Genomic DNA, 14,050 nt, shown 5'->3' with positions numbered 1-14,050 from the left:
GATCGTATCTACCTCATATTTTAAAGTTACTTCTTTCTCAACTCTTGCCATCTGTACTAATAATATAGCACATATTGTAATATGCTAGGCAGGGGTTGGGAGATTTTTTACAAGAGATAGATACTAAAAATTATAGGTTTTAAGTCCTAGGTTCCTCTGGTATTTACTCAACTCTGTCATTTTGGTGCAAAAGCAGTCATAGGAAATATGGAAAGATTGGGTGCGACTGTGCTCTGATCAAACGCTATTTTCCAAATTAGGTGCTGGTCTGCTGTAGTAGTTTGCAGAGCTCTCTCTTAGAGCAGTGACTCTCAAACTTGAGTGTTCATTGGAAACATCTAAGAGGATATTAAAGCATAGATCTGTGGATACTACTTTTGGAGTTTCTTACTGGATAGGAATGGGGAAGGGCTTGAAAATTTGCTGTTTCAATTAGTTTCCAGGTGATGCTTTTGCTACAGATCTGGGGACTGCACATTGAAAATCACTAACCTGCATAAAAGGCAATAATCTGTATTCAATGCCTTGCTATTTGTGATCAACAAATGCACTTAAATAAATGAATAAATTTTATTATAAAATAGAGAAGTAAACAATATTTATGGTTTTTGTTCATTAGTACATTCCTTTCTTCACAAAAGCCAGTGACACTTAGCCAGAGAATAAAATTTTATTGGCTACATGAGTGAGTTACAATAAAGTTAGCATTCATCTTTTTACAGTGACACACATACAGTTCTGTGAATATTATGCTTTTCCACATCTCCTTCACATGATGGACTGGTAACAAAATTATTTCGTTTGTAAAATCTCCCTGAGCTATTTCAGTGTCACGACACACAAAGCTTGGCTACACTGAATGCATCAACCCATTTGCATTACCTCAATGGGACAAGATGTTTTCGGAAAGACATATTAAGTTTATTCTTATTTTTTAATAGTGACATTGAAAATACATTCTTATTTGTGCAGTTGTTTTAGCTACCAATCCTATATTTGTAGTTATGCATATTTTAAAGCCTCCTAGACATTCTGTACTCTTGAGATTTTGACATACTTATATCAAATGATTATCTCCAACATCGCTGCGTTCTTGATGTGTAAAGTAACTTAAATTCTTAGAGAGAAAAGGATTCCTGGAAACTTGTTTAAACACATTTCCATTCAATTGTTACACCTCCATAGTGAAATTGTTGGAGCAGGTCATCAAGAGGTCGTGACTGTGGGTTACCCCTGGGCCTTCCCCCCGCTCCTCGGGTTGTACACGGGGCACACTTTTTCTGCCACTATAAGCCAGGATGCAGCAATGAGAGAGGTATGTGTTGTTGAGACCTTCTAGACTGTGTAAGGATGGAAAGCTGTTAAGGCCTCCCTATGGACTTTTGGGATTCCAGCTGGCGAGTGCGGAAATTTACTTTTCAGTTGCCTAAGGCAAACGACTTTTGTATGTTCCTTTGTTTATTAAAACAGCACATACCAATCTGGAATGCCCTACCCCTTCCTCCAGTCTTTCTTTGCCCTCCGTCCTGGGGCCAGTTTTCCAATTTCACCCCTGCGGAATTCCCATGGTTGTGAACCAACAGAAGTGTAAAGAAAGATCATCACGGATAAAGCAGATGTATTTTTGGGATTTTTGAAGAAGTAGCGTTGTTTTCAATAGTGTTCCTTTTCATTGTAAGTTTTCTGATCATTATCATATTCAATAAAGTTGTAATTTATCACTAAAAAAACTCCCCAGTTGGAGAAATTAATGTTAATTTCAAAATTGCTACAGTACCTAAATACTCCAAGATTAGATTCATTTATATAGTCTGAACACTTTTTAGTACCTCATGGAATCTGGACCAAGTTCTACCAGCGTTGAAACAGGTATTTACCTGTTCGTAGAAATCGCTCGAATAAGGTTGTCATTTATTAGCAGCTGATTCTTGTTCAGACAAGATTTAGAGAATGTGATAACATTCAGGTGAAAGTGGACTTTATTTTCTGGTTCCACAAAAATAAAGGAAGCTATTTACGGGAGTGAGGACTAGAATCCAAGCTTTTTGCCTCCCAGAACTTTTTGCCGATAGTTCTTTGATTTTGAACAGTCCTTAAGCATTTAAACGCCAACGCTCCAGCGCTAACTCTGGTGCCCTCACTTTCTCCGCGCCCAATCTTCTTCCTCTACTAAGCTCTTTTAACGAGTGTTCCGAGAGCTTTGATTCCTTACAAGCCTTACGCAGTGAACGCTAAGGAAGAAAAAGAACAACCAAGATAAATCTAAAATATAGGATTCAATTACTTTTCACAACTCGTTGATGTGTCAAAGACACGCTGTGTTTTGTTTTGAGGGCGGGGAGATGACTGGGAGGGAATCCTGGGTCCCCATTGGCTGGCCGCTCGGCGCTGCAGCTGAGCTCCAGCCGCTCTGCGAGCATCATTGATCTGAAGGGTAAACGTGGAGGGAGCCACAGAGAGGGGTCCAGGCGTTTCTGAGAAGAGAGGCAGCCGCTTCCAGGAAGAAAGTGGTGTCTGCTGGCTGCGCGGCTTGAAGTACCTTTTTGTGACTGAAAGAGGACACAATGCAAGGCAGTTTGCTGCTACAGTGATTTAGAAGAATAACACAGAGAGAAAGAGAGAGGGGGAGAGAGAGAGAATATCTCACCTTCCTTGCAAAGCCTGGCTTGTTGCATCTTGCTGCTGCTGCTGCTCTTTCTACTGCTGCTCCTGCAGCCGCTGTTTCTGCCATCAGGTAAGGCTTCCTTTTTTTTTGATAGGGGATTGGGTCGTGTGTGATCACTTCAGGGTACACGAGCAGAAATTCATACATGATTAATAAAGTGCTACTAGCATAATCAGAAGCTGAAGGAGGGAGGTTGCGCGCGGATCTGGCCTCTGAATTAGGAACTGGTCTGTGGTTTTGCTTTGGGAAACTTCGGTAAGTTCTAAACAAGTCTTGTCTGCAAAGCTAGAGTTAAATTAAAAGGAGAGGGAAAGAAATGTTTTAGCCACTAACGTACCTTATTTGGCTTGGCTTAATTTTCAAAGGAAAATAGTGCCGGGTGTCCAACTAGTTATATTATAAAAGGCTCTGGTGATATCTTTTGTACACATATTTTCAAAGTCTTTGGTAAATATGTCTCAGATGCTTTTTATTAACATACAGTAATACTCCTACCACCTTCTCCACTGTTTTTTTTTTAAGACATGTATGTTTTTAAACTTCATTAAAAATTAAACTGCTGTAAAGAAATTTAAGTGTTTCAATAGCTGGTCTCTCAGTATACAGCCATTTGAGTTTCCTACCACAAAACTAACATGGGACAAGTGGAAGAGGTACAGATTGGTAGATCTGCTATGGGTTATATAATAGGCATTTCAACATTATCGTAATGGTGTGAATCATTTGGTGGTCCATTTAAAAAGTAAGACATATGTATGATATAGGGCATGCTAGTAAATCAATTTTAAAGAGATCTTCAGCATTTTATAAATATTTTTCTTTTTAAATATCTTTATTTGTCTCTTTTTCCATCTGAATCACAGTGTTTTCAGAACGTTTGTAGTACAGAGTGCTTGATGTCTCTTAGCTTATAGATATATTTCTCCGTGCTCCCTGGAGAGGGAACTGACATACTTTTGGTTGATTCTGTAACCATGGGATGATTTTCAGTTTCTCATCAGGCATTTTGAAGCTCATTCACAAACTGCTCAGCTAGAAAATTACGTTACATTCTGAGTAGGAAAAAAATTAAATGGAGTAGATTTGGAAAATGTGTTTACAGTTTTAAATACATGACCAAAACATAAAAATCCAACCATGCCAAGCAGGTATTTAGTTTGCTTGGTCTTTTCACCACACTGGATCGGTTTTAAGACTATAAAATAATATCCAGATTCACAGCTGCCCAGAAATATTGAACCTCATCTTTCAGTAGCATCACTTATTTATTAAACTATCCTAGTAAGTTGAGAATCATTTCAAATTTTATGTTTTCATTATTATTTCTAGAAAGGAATTTAAATGAATACCTTTTATGATAAATATTTTCATGATTCCAAGAAAGTTCTCTTCAGAATTAAAAGGCAGACAGTTACTTTCCTCAAGCCATAGCAGTTGCTTGCTGAATTGTTTTAGAATGCTCAGGAGCATAACCATACACAAAGTAGGAGCTTTCCACTTACTAACTGGCATATCAGTTGGTTCAGTAACAAAATCTGGGGACCATTCCTCTACTTGCTATAGAAACCACTGGAGTAAAAAGAGGTTTCATATTAATTTGAAAATCCAATTCCAGAATATATTTTACCCTTTATTAATAGCTCATACCTAGAGGACTTACTTTCAAGTGTAACCTTGCCAGCGTTAAGCCCCTTCCCCATTAAAGAAAAAAATAAATCCCATTTTCTTTTCTGTTATGTTCAGCAAATCTCTGGTTGCTAGATTCTTACCTTCTACTGCTATGGACCATTTTCAAGCAAGTAGGGGGGAGTTTTCATGCCAAGAATGCTTTTTTTCCTACTGGACCTCATTCTTTCCTCTGTCCTGCTTAGTGATGTGATCATTATAGATAACTCCTCCAAAAGGAGCTGAAGTATTACGAGAAGGAGGGTGTTGTTTGTTCTCTATGTGGGATGATACACATATTTAGTTCTTATCACAGCAAAAACACTGCTTAGTTTATGGAAAAAAAATCCTATTAATGCTTCACATTACATACATATACCCCAGTATAACTGCATCCTTTATGGATAAGACACAAAATTGATATCCTTAGATTGAGCATCTTTTGCATCTGGTATTTTGGCAGAATGTGTTTCATGTTTGTGATATTGGTTGAAATCAATCATTTATCATGTAGTGGTTGGTAAGAATATCTGTCACTCCTACATCTTAAAATGCATTGTGATGAATGTCAGATCACTCTTGCTGATGAAACAGAACAGCAGATAGTCTACTTAAACTGTTTTTACATGAAATGTGAAACATTACTGTTTTCATACCTATGCCATTTAGACATCATGTCATTAAATCTAATAATTGCGATAGGAAGATACATAGAGTGATGGTTCTCCTCAAAAGTGAGCCATATTTTCTTGTGAAAGTATCAAATATAAGAACTTGTATAACAAAATGACCTACTAGTAGACTCTGTTGTAATTGCCTTTTTACTTCCAAAGGAAAAGTGTGATTCCAGATGTCTCATTTAAGGTAAGAGTCTATATTTTAGCCTTATAACAAATTATAGCTCTTTTTAACTAAGTATGTCCTGTATTACCATGTCAGTGTTACCATATGATTAAATAACATTTTACTTATAATGTAGCACCAATTCTTGATTCTATTTATATTAAGCTATAGGTGGAAATAATTTCATTCTTCCTGTTAAACAAATACAGAGTTTTATTTTTATGAATAGGTTCAATTTATTTGGAGAAAAATAAACTTAATTATTTAAATAAGGGATGAAAATCTATGATTTTTACTAAGAATGTTCTTTTTAACTTTACTAATAAATGAAGATTGAACAATTTATACCCTTAGCTTTTAAAAGCATTTTAACTTTTGGTTTTAGGGCAATTACATTTTTTTCTGGATTATCATCCTAAAAGTGTGATGTATCATCGCCAAACTTCAGAAGGAAAATATGTGTATGTGTGAATGTGAGCAATACTGCCTGTGTTGAATATCAATAGTTTTTACTCAAAGTTATTTTTAAGCATCATGTGATGAGATGACTAATAATATGGAGTAACATTTTTAGAAAAGACTAAGAGAAAATTACAACTTTTGAAAAACTGAATAACAGATGAACCTCACATAATGTTATTCTACTCTTTCTGAGATCCTTGATAAATATTGTAAGAATTCATTTATGAAATGATTAATTATTATTTAATAAGCACCTGTTAAATTATTTCACAGTACTTGAAAGCAGGGATTATGTTTATTTTTATAAATATAGCTTCATTTAGGTTTATATCACTCTATCATATATAGTTCATGAAATAAGGGATAAATTACATCTTCACTATGCTTTGATTATTTTTTTTACTAAAGGGTTATGGTTTTCTTTCATAACCCTTGCTCTGTAACTAAGTAATTACTCTGTAATCATATTTATATTACTTTGAATATGAAATGTTTCATTTGAACAATGTAAACTTTTCCTTAAAATATGTACATCTCATGCATATACCTGTAAAGATTTTAGTGAGGGCAGATGAGGCCCTAATCTGTGCACAGTTACTCATTAAAGAAATACAGGATTTACATGCAACTGCTACATTTAAGTGTTCAGATGGCTGAAGGATGCATTCTTGGTTCTAAGTACCAAAGAAGTAATTAAACTTTAAGAGATATGTTGTGAATGTAGACTTATCCACAAATTAGGATGCTAGTTACAGGTGTCATTGATTACCTTAATATGTCCTATAATCAATGGATTCTGTAACTCACATTTGCATCAAAATCACTATAGCATGTCAAAATATTTGTTTATGTAAAGGTTAGAGTCATGATTGACTATCTGCATAATGATGTCAAAAGACCATAACCTGAGTCAGACAATGGAATGGAAATTTTGAGAATTACTTTAAAGCCATTTTTGGGAAAGTTATTTAGCTTTCTTTGATGCTTGTTTTTTTCTCTTGATTTAGCATATTATTCCACAGACACAATGATCTGATGGTTAGGTCTTTTTCTTTTTAAACTTCTATGACTATAGCAAGCTAGATTTGTGGAGATTAACTGCAGCCAGGGCTAGCCTGCTGGGTTAAAGGAAAACATGTGGTGGCCAGGATTTGTTGTGTGCTGGAATTTACTTGTTATGTTGGGATAGAAGTGGTTTCAGGTCACTTATCTTAAAAAAAAAAAAAAAGCCCATTTATTTTTGGCAAGAATGCTTTTAGTGAATAGGCATGAATGTTTCCGGTACTTTAAAAAATCAGTGAAAATTAGATTACAATGAAACTTTTACCACTAAATATCAAAAGGAGTAGAAGTCAAGGAAAGAGAACAGGAGGTATCTAGAGAGAGAGGACAGAATCATGGGAAATTTGTGGAGTTGTTTTCTTATAGATACTTGAGCATGTGAATAGATCAGGTGAAAATCTTTAGAAAGAGAAAGGAAAATAAATAATGGATCAAGGTTTTAAGAGTACTGGAGGAGTCATAAAGACATGATTGCTAGTTGACCCTCAAACTGGATTGGGCAGTTGGAGGCTTCTCACTCTCTCCTCTGTCCCTGGAATGTAGTCATGCCCACCATTCCCACACTAGGAGCTGTTTCAAGGACAGAGCCTTGAGAGAGGAGGGTGTTGTTGAGGCCATCTGGACTGAATGCATGACTAAGCCCCTGGAGGCTCTCAATATAAAGATTTAAGATTCTGGCACTTGGGTGCAGAGATCTATTTGTCTTGTGGCTGCTCCCTTGCTTATTAAACCCACCACCTACCAATCTGGTGTGGACTACCTTTTTCTTCAGTTTCTTTTCAGCCTCCATGTATGGGGCCAGTTTCACATAACACCTGGGAAACTCCTGAGTTTGTGAGTCAACAAAGAGATGATGAAAATTGATAATACTCAGGACATATGTGGAAGATACACAGAAGATGTCCTTAACTTTAATAATGCAAGTGAAATAAATATCAAATAATGTTAGCTGACATTTCATCACTTATTAAAATAAGATCTTGAGTAACAAAAAGGGTTGTTAGGAAATAATCAACCAAAATGGGATACTTCAGAGTGTAACTGAAAGAGATCGAGGTGCTTGGTAAATGTTGAGGACTAGAGGAAATTAACCTTAATAGACTCTGTTTTGTCCAGGAAAAAAAAATTGGGGTGCTATCATAAGCACTAAGTGGTGTTATATTTAAAACTATTTCTCAGGAAAGAGTATAGGAATATTTAGAGTAACAAGCAAATAACAGTATACTCAAAATGAACTGTCTTCCTACAACTTTGTGAGTCAATATTTCCATAAAGGTTAGCCATTACTCCAAGGAATGTGATTTCAGGCAGATTTAAAGGCAAGATTTTACTACTCTTCTCTAATTACTAGCAATAGGAGAGTGAGTAAAAAGTTATAAATAAACTCTTGGCAAGATTTTATGTTATATGTTTACCTAGGCAAGAATGGGAAGCACAAAATACTTTTCTGAAATAGAAGAGTGTCTCACAGTGAAACATTTTGTTATCTTAATCATTACCCAGTATTTGTGCTAAACAGCCTGCTAGAAGGTCATCACTGTAAGATCCTAATATAGAAGGAAGTTCTGTATTAGAATCTTATCTGTTGGGACCAAAATTGAAATTATGTCAAGTAAATAGCACATGAGTGAATTTCCATATATACTAAATGTAAATATTTTACATTTTAACAACAATGTTAAAATATTTATTCTCAGTACATTCAAACCTCAATATTTCACATATCTATTTAACAAGGAATTGTATATTCTTAAGATTATAATACTGGTATGAGGGAAACAAAAGTATAAATGAAAATTTATGGCGTGAGGTCTCTCACACCTTCAGTGATACTGTCTAATGGTTGTTACTTTGAAAAACAAAATTTAAAGTCAGTCACTTTCAAAATAGATAATCACACTGTAAAAGAACAGAACCATCTCATAGAGTTGGGGCTGGATTTTAAAATGTGAAATATTTTTGGAGGGCAATTTGGCAGCATCCATCAAAATTTAAAACCCAGCTATTCCAATACTCAGATTAAATTCTGCAGAAATATTTTCTTGTGCTTTTTCCATTGCCTTTGGATTTTATTATTCTCTCCTTGACTGCTTGTTCTCTCTCTTCAGATCCTTGGACAAGACAGGGATTAAGAGTGTTGACCTTCCATGCATTTGAAAATTTGTCTGTTTTCATAGTCGGCCCTCCACTTCCACTGTTCTTATGGATCCACGGCTCTGCTTCTGTGGATTCAACCAACCAGGGATTGTGTAGTGTTTACAATAGAAAAAATCTGCATATAAGTGGACCCTTTGTAGTTCAAACCCATGTTGTTTAAGGGTCAGCTCTAAATAGATGCTATCAGAGTATCTCAGAGCCCAGTCTTAGACCCTACTTCTTCTCTATATAGAAACCCAAATAAGAGCTAATCTGCTCTACTAGCCCAGGTTTAAATGGCACCTGTACGCCTCTTTCCAAATTTGTGTCTTTGTCTCTAATCCTTGTGCTGAGCATCAGAATTCCTACTTAGTATTTCCATTTGTGCATCTGTATTAGTCTGCTTGGGCAGCCGTAACGAAATACCATAGACTGAGTGTCTTAAAAAATGGAAACTTTTTGTCTCACAATTTTGGAGGGTGAGAAGTACAAGATTAAGATGCTGGCTGGCTAAATTCCTGGTGAGAGTTTCATAGTTTGCAGATGGATGTCTCCTTGCTGTGTACTCACATGACATCTTAGTACTGATGCAAAGAGAATGAACAAGCTCTCTAGTGTCCCTTATAAGGGCACTAATCCCATCATGAGGACCCTTTCCATATGACCTCAACTAACCCTAATTACTTCCCAAAGGCCCTGTCACCAAATATGATTGTATTGGGAGTTAGTGATTCAACATATTTCGACCCTGAGTTTTGAGGGTCATAATTCAGTCCATAGCAACATCTAATCATTTTAAACATGTCTTGTTCAAAACCAAACCCTTGGTTTCTGCTCATTCTTACCACAACCTAAATATACTTATTTAAAAAATTCTCTATATATGTAACCTATATAATTATTTATTTATTTGTTAAGAACTTAGGGTCAACTCTGAGGCTTGCTTTCCCCATTGTCTCCACAGTCAGTGCCACTGTTGAATCTATTGGCTTGGCTTTGTGGCATTATGGTCGAGATGTATCTTTCATCCAGTCACTTCTCACCTCCACCACAGTTACCTTTGATTTAACTACTAGGTCTCCAAACTGGTCTTTAAAGACTGCTTCCACTTTTATCTCCTTCCCTCCACAGTTTATTGCACAAAAGCCAGATATAAACCCCCCAATATTACCACCAAAGTACTTACTTCTCATGGCTTCAAGCCAATATCTGGCCTCACGTCACCATTTTCTCTCTCATTGTATCCATTTAGTCCCTGCACTGGGAACATTGCCCTCTTTGCTTCCCCTTTTACTTCATGTACATCTTGCTTTAAAAATTCTTACTTCAGAGCTATGTTCTCTACTCTGTTAATAGCATTTCTTTTCTAGAAGAATTATCTTTGCCCATTATTCATTTAATTTTATTTAAATCAGACCCACTTCAACTTACATGATACCGCATTATATTTGTTTGTCTTCCAAAATAAAATACAAACCCCATGAGGGAAGCCCTACAAAAGTACCTGGCATTTAGGAGCCTTCAGTAAGTGTTTGGTGAATGAATAAATGAATGGTTGAAAGAATGGGTATAAATTCATCTAAACATATTAATGTATGTGAAAGGAGTTTGAGCAATTTGCATATTGATACATTAAGTGTGATTATAGAAAGAGAGCAAAGTGAGATGTACCTGAGAATTATATGACTTTTTCGAGTAATCAGGCATAAAACTTGACCCATAAATGTGATAATCACTAACTAGTATTCAGTATTTGGTGCTGAAACAGTGTTCTCCCATTAAAATGATTAAGGGAATAAAAAGAACACAATTTGAGTGTCAGCCTACCAAAAAATGGTTTTAAAGTTAAGACAGAATAATTTGGACAAGTACTAGTTGTCTTTTCACCTCAAGATTCAATACTATCTCACTGTGTATAATGTCTCTGATTTCCCATGGTGTCTACAATTAAAATAAACCTCCCAGGATACACTAAAAAGGAGGAAGAAGGCCTATAAAGATCTGTCTTAATTGGCTCTGAGATTCAGTTTTGTTATCTGAAGAAAACAGAGAAGAATCAGTATTAACACCTGGACTTGTGTCTCTGCAAAGTCCAGAGCTCCTAAAGTAACAATTAAATGGCTTAATCTTAAAACCCTCTGAGGTTTAATTCAGTAGCTCTCTTCAGAAGGGCATTGCTAATTCTTCCTGAATTGCTGCTGCTGCTCACTGCACTGCGTTAATTTGAACAGTATTCAAAATTCCATTCTCTCTAATGGAGTTAATTGCATTATGAAAGTCGGCTTATAGTGGAAACTTATTTCCTCTCCTCCTGGAGTATATCTCTACAGAGTCCTTTTTTTTTCCCCCCCTTTCAACTTGACTCATGTGCACGTTTATACAGGATAATGTCACAAATGCAGCTGGCCCTGTTTAAACAAAGTTTCAAAGTATATTCTTTAAAATATGTATATATACACCAAAGTATATCAACTACCCAGAGTGCCTACAGTTTTGTTCATGCTCAGGCCATCTGATCTACTAGACTCCAGGTCCTTGGAACATTAACAAATCCCCAAGCTTTTAAATAGGCTGTGACCTGTTCATTTAGAGGGCTACTTCAATAAAACGAAGGCTCACTTAGGTTAATGATGGATCATGGAGCTGTTTGGTTTGCAGTGAGCTAAGTTGCCTATTATCCCCTAACATTCATGTGAGTCATGTTATCACATCCAAATAATGAGCCAATCCCCTTCCCTTGTTCCAAGTCATTACTGGAAATCTTAGTGTATAAGTCCATGAAGCTTTATGCCTGGTAACTGCAGATGAATTATTATTTTTGCCATGAGTATAAAATTTCAGCTAAGGGTCTTTTTCCTCATGAGTATATCAGTAGCTTATTCAAAAGTTCATCTGAGCATCTTGAACAGAAAGGCAGACATTCATTCCATCTCCCCGTGCTCTTTCATTTAAACCTCCTTCAAGTTATATTCACATTTACCATCTACTCTTGTTACCAAATGCATGTATATACCAGTATGCCCAAAGACACAGAGAAACAAATAGACATTGAAACAGCCCGTAATTTAAAAATGTCACCTCAATTGTAAATATCATACCAAGGGACCAAAAATCTGTTGTATGATGCTAACATGGTGATTGCTTTCTTTACATGTTGATTTTCTATAAATTCTGTACATATTCATGCTAAGAAATCTTTAAAATGAAGGAAATATATTCTTCTGCAAAATGTATTTTAAATATTTTTCAAAGAACTTCTGTGACACTCTTACATTTCATATTTATCACCCATGTGGTGTGTGTGTGTGTGTGTGTACACACACAAATGTTAAAAGCAACTTCTCCAGTAAGATCTCTAAAGCTTGCTAAATGTTTCTGATAGAAAGCAATAAACCCTTTTGGCATTAATCCTTCCTAAAAATGAAATACTTCTACACTATAGAGAAAGCTATATAAAATATGAATGACAGGAAGAAAACAACTTCATTTATTCTTGCTCTGAAATTTATGGTGTGGAGATGACAACCATGGGGGAGGTGAAGAATGGCGAATTCTTCTGTGTTTGATGCTAATTTTACAGCACAATGGAAAAAGGGAACATTGTGCCATACTCTGGCTCTCTAAGTGAATTTGTTTAAAGATGGCCCATTAGTTCATGTCACCATTGAGAACTAGTATTTTATAAATGATTTTGCAAACAGACTTGGGAAAAATCTCCCAGTACTGTGAATTTACAAAGAACTATCCTGAAAAATTATTATATTTGTGCTTCCCAGTTGCAAAGCTATGATTAATAACTTTAATGCAGAGCTAAGATATTTTCATAAGTGGTTACTTAACCAATTTTTGTAAATACATTTACTCTTCCATTCTTTAATGCCAAGGAAAGTTTCAAACTTTGTGAAAGTAAAAGTTAATTTTAAGCTGAAAAGGTAGAGCCAAAATTCCCTTATCAAAAACAAACCAAAAAGTGTACCTATCATTCTCTGACAGAAATTAAAAGTAAAAATATTACAAAATGCTTGAAGACCTTTCCTTTTTCTTTGACATATTGTGCCTTGTTTAAAATGCATTTAACTGTGTCTGTTTAACATGTTTAAACTATATCCAGAGAGTTTTACCATGACAGACTTCAGTTTGAATATTTTTGATGATTAATTGCAAAAATATCAAGACCTCCCATAGTCTCTATTCCTCATTCTTTCTTTATTTCTCAGTAGTTTCAGTTTTACCTATAGTCTCATCTTAAAAAATCCAGAAGGGTTAGCGTCTCTGATTTTCTTACGGAATTTCATCTTTATTTCTGGGTGACCACTCACCTTGTAATTTAACATTCTAGAGCTATCTTGTCTTATTCTTGACTTACCAGGCACCCTTGACCTGTAAAGTCAATGGATCATTAGTTAATATGTGATTCCAGGTTATTTATTTGACCTTACGTCTGGTCCCTGACTCTTCTCAGCTTCTGTAATGATCGATAACTTTACATCACTCCCTTGTAAAAAAACTCCTGGGCGATATCTCTCATGGAGTTCCTGTCACTGGATTACATAGCTCTTCTCTTGAGCTCTGCAACTGATAATTTCCATCCATGTTAACAGAGTCACGGAATGTTCATTTTCCCCTTGCGTTGTGTAAGGTTTTGTTTTAGCTAGGTGCATGTAATAATTTTAGCCATCTGCCATTTAAAGTACTTTTGAGATTAATTATTTAACACTATGCATTTCAGGTGACATGTTTATATTTTAAAAGAAGCCATCTGGAGGTAATGTTTAATCCAAGTCATGACTAACAGCATTTGGGATTTCATTAGAATTCTATGGTGCTATTTTGAGGGTTTTTTTCCCCCTCTTTTTAAATATAACCTGTTTGATGTTTTCATCATTTGTCATCTGATATGGTTTGCCACTTATATGATAATTGCTACTTTTCTTATTTAAGTATATTTCATAATTTATTATAAGTGCAGTGCCTGTTCATGGCGAGGGAAATCAGTTATTGCTTGAATGAACTGTTCATTCACTTCATTCATACTGCTGAACTGAACTCTTCATCTCTCTTCTTATTCACCCGATATCCCACTTCCCAGAGATTACTGTTCATACCAGCCGTTCCTATATATTCTTCAGAAACTTTCTGCCAATTTATAAATGCATGAATGTATAGAAGACTTTTCTCTGTCTTCAATTTACTTGATGATTGTGTGATCTAGTTCAT

The 14,050-nt window shown here is 35.6% G+C and overlaps 1 protein-coding gene across 17 annotated transcripts in view; it reads left to right on the top strand.

The window, feature by feature from the left end:
* Positions 1-2,418: 2,418 nt before the first annotated feature.
* CDH12 (cadherin 12) overlaps positions 2,419-14,050 on the top strand; it is a 989,627-nt gene continuing 977,995 nt past the window's right edge. For 12 of the 17 annotated variants that reach the window (XM_085001686.1, XM_021077037.2, XM_085001675.1 and 9 more), the window contains exon 1: positions 2,419-2,734. The gene's annotated coding sequence lies outside the window, so the exon portion shown is untranslated. Of the gene's footprint in view, positions 2,735-2,838; positions 2,921-5,163; positions 5,195-14,050 lie in introns of those variants that run through there. The other 5 variants (XM_085001681.1, XM_085001689.1, XM_085001677.1 and 2 more) reach the window with 2 other exon arrangements.

This window comes from Sus scrofa, chromosome 16 (genome assembly GCF_054392235.1).
Source record: "Sus scrofa isolate SSC_HxYL_T2T_F1_AM1 chromosome 16, Sscrofa_HxYL_maternal_Yorkshire_Landrace_v2.0, whole genome shotgun sequence".
NCBI lineage: Eukaryota > Metazoa > Chordata > Mammalia > Artiodactyla > Suidae > Sus > Sus scrofa.
Note: the sequence above shows the minus strand (reverse complement) of the source record. Positions and strands in the feature narration are given on the sequence as shown.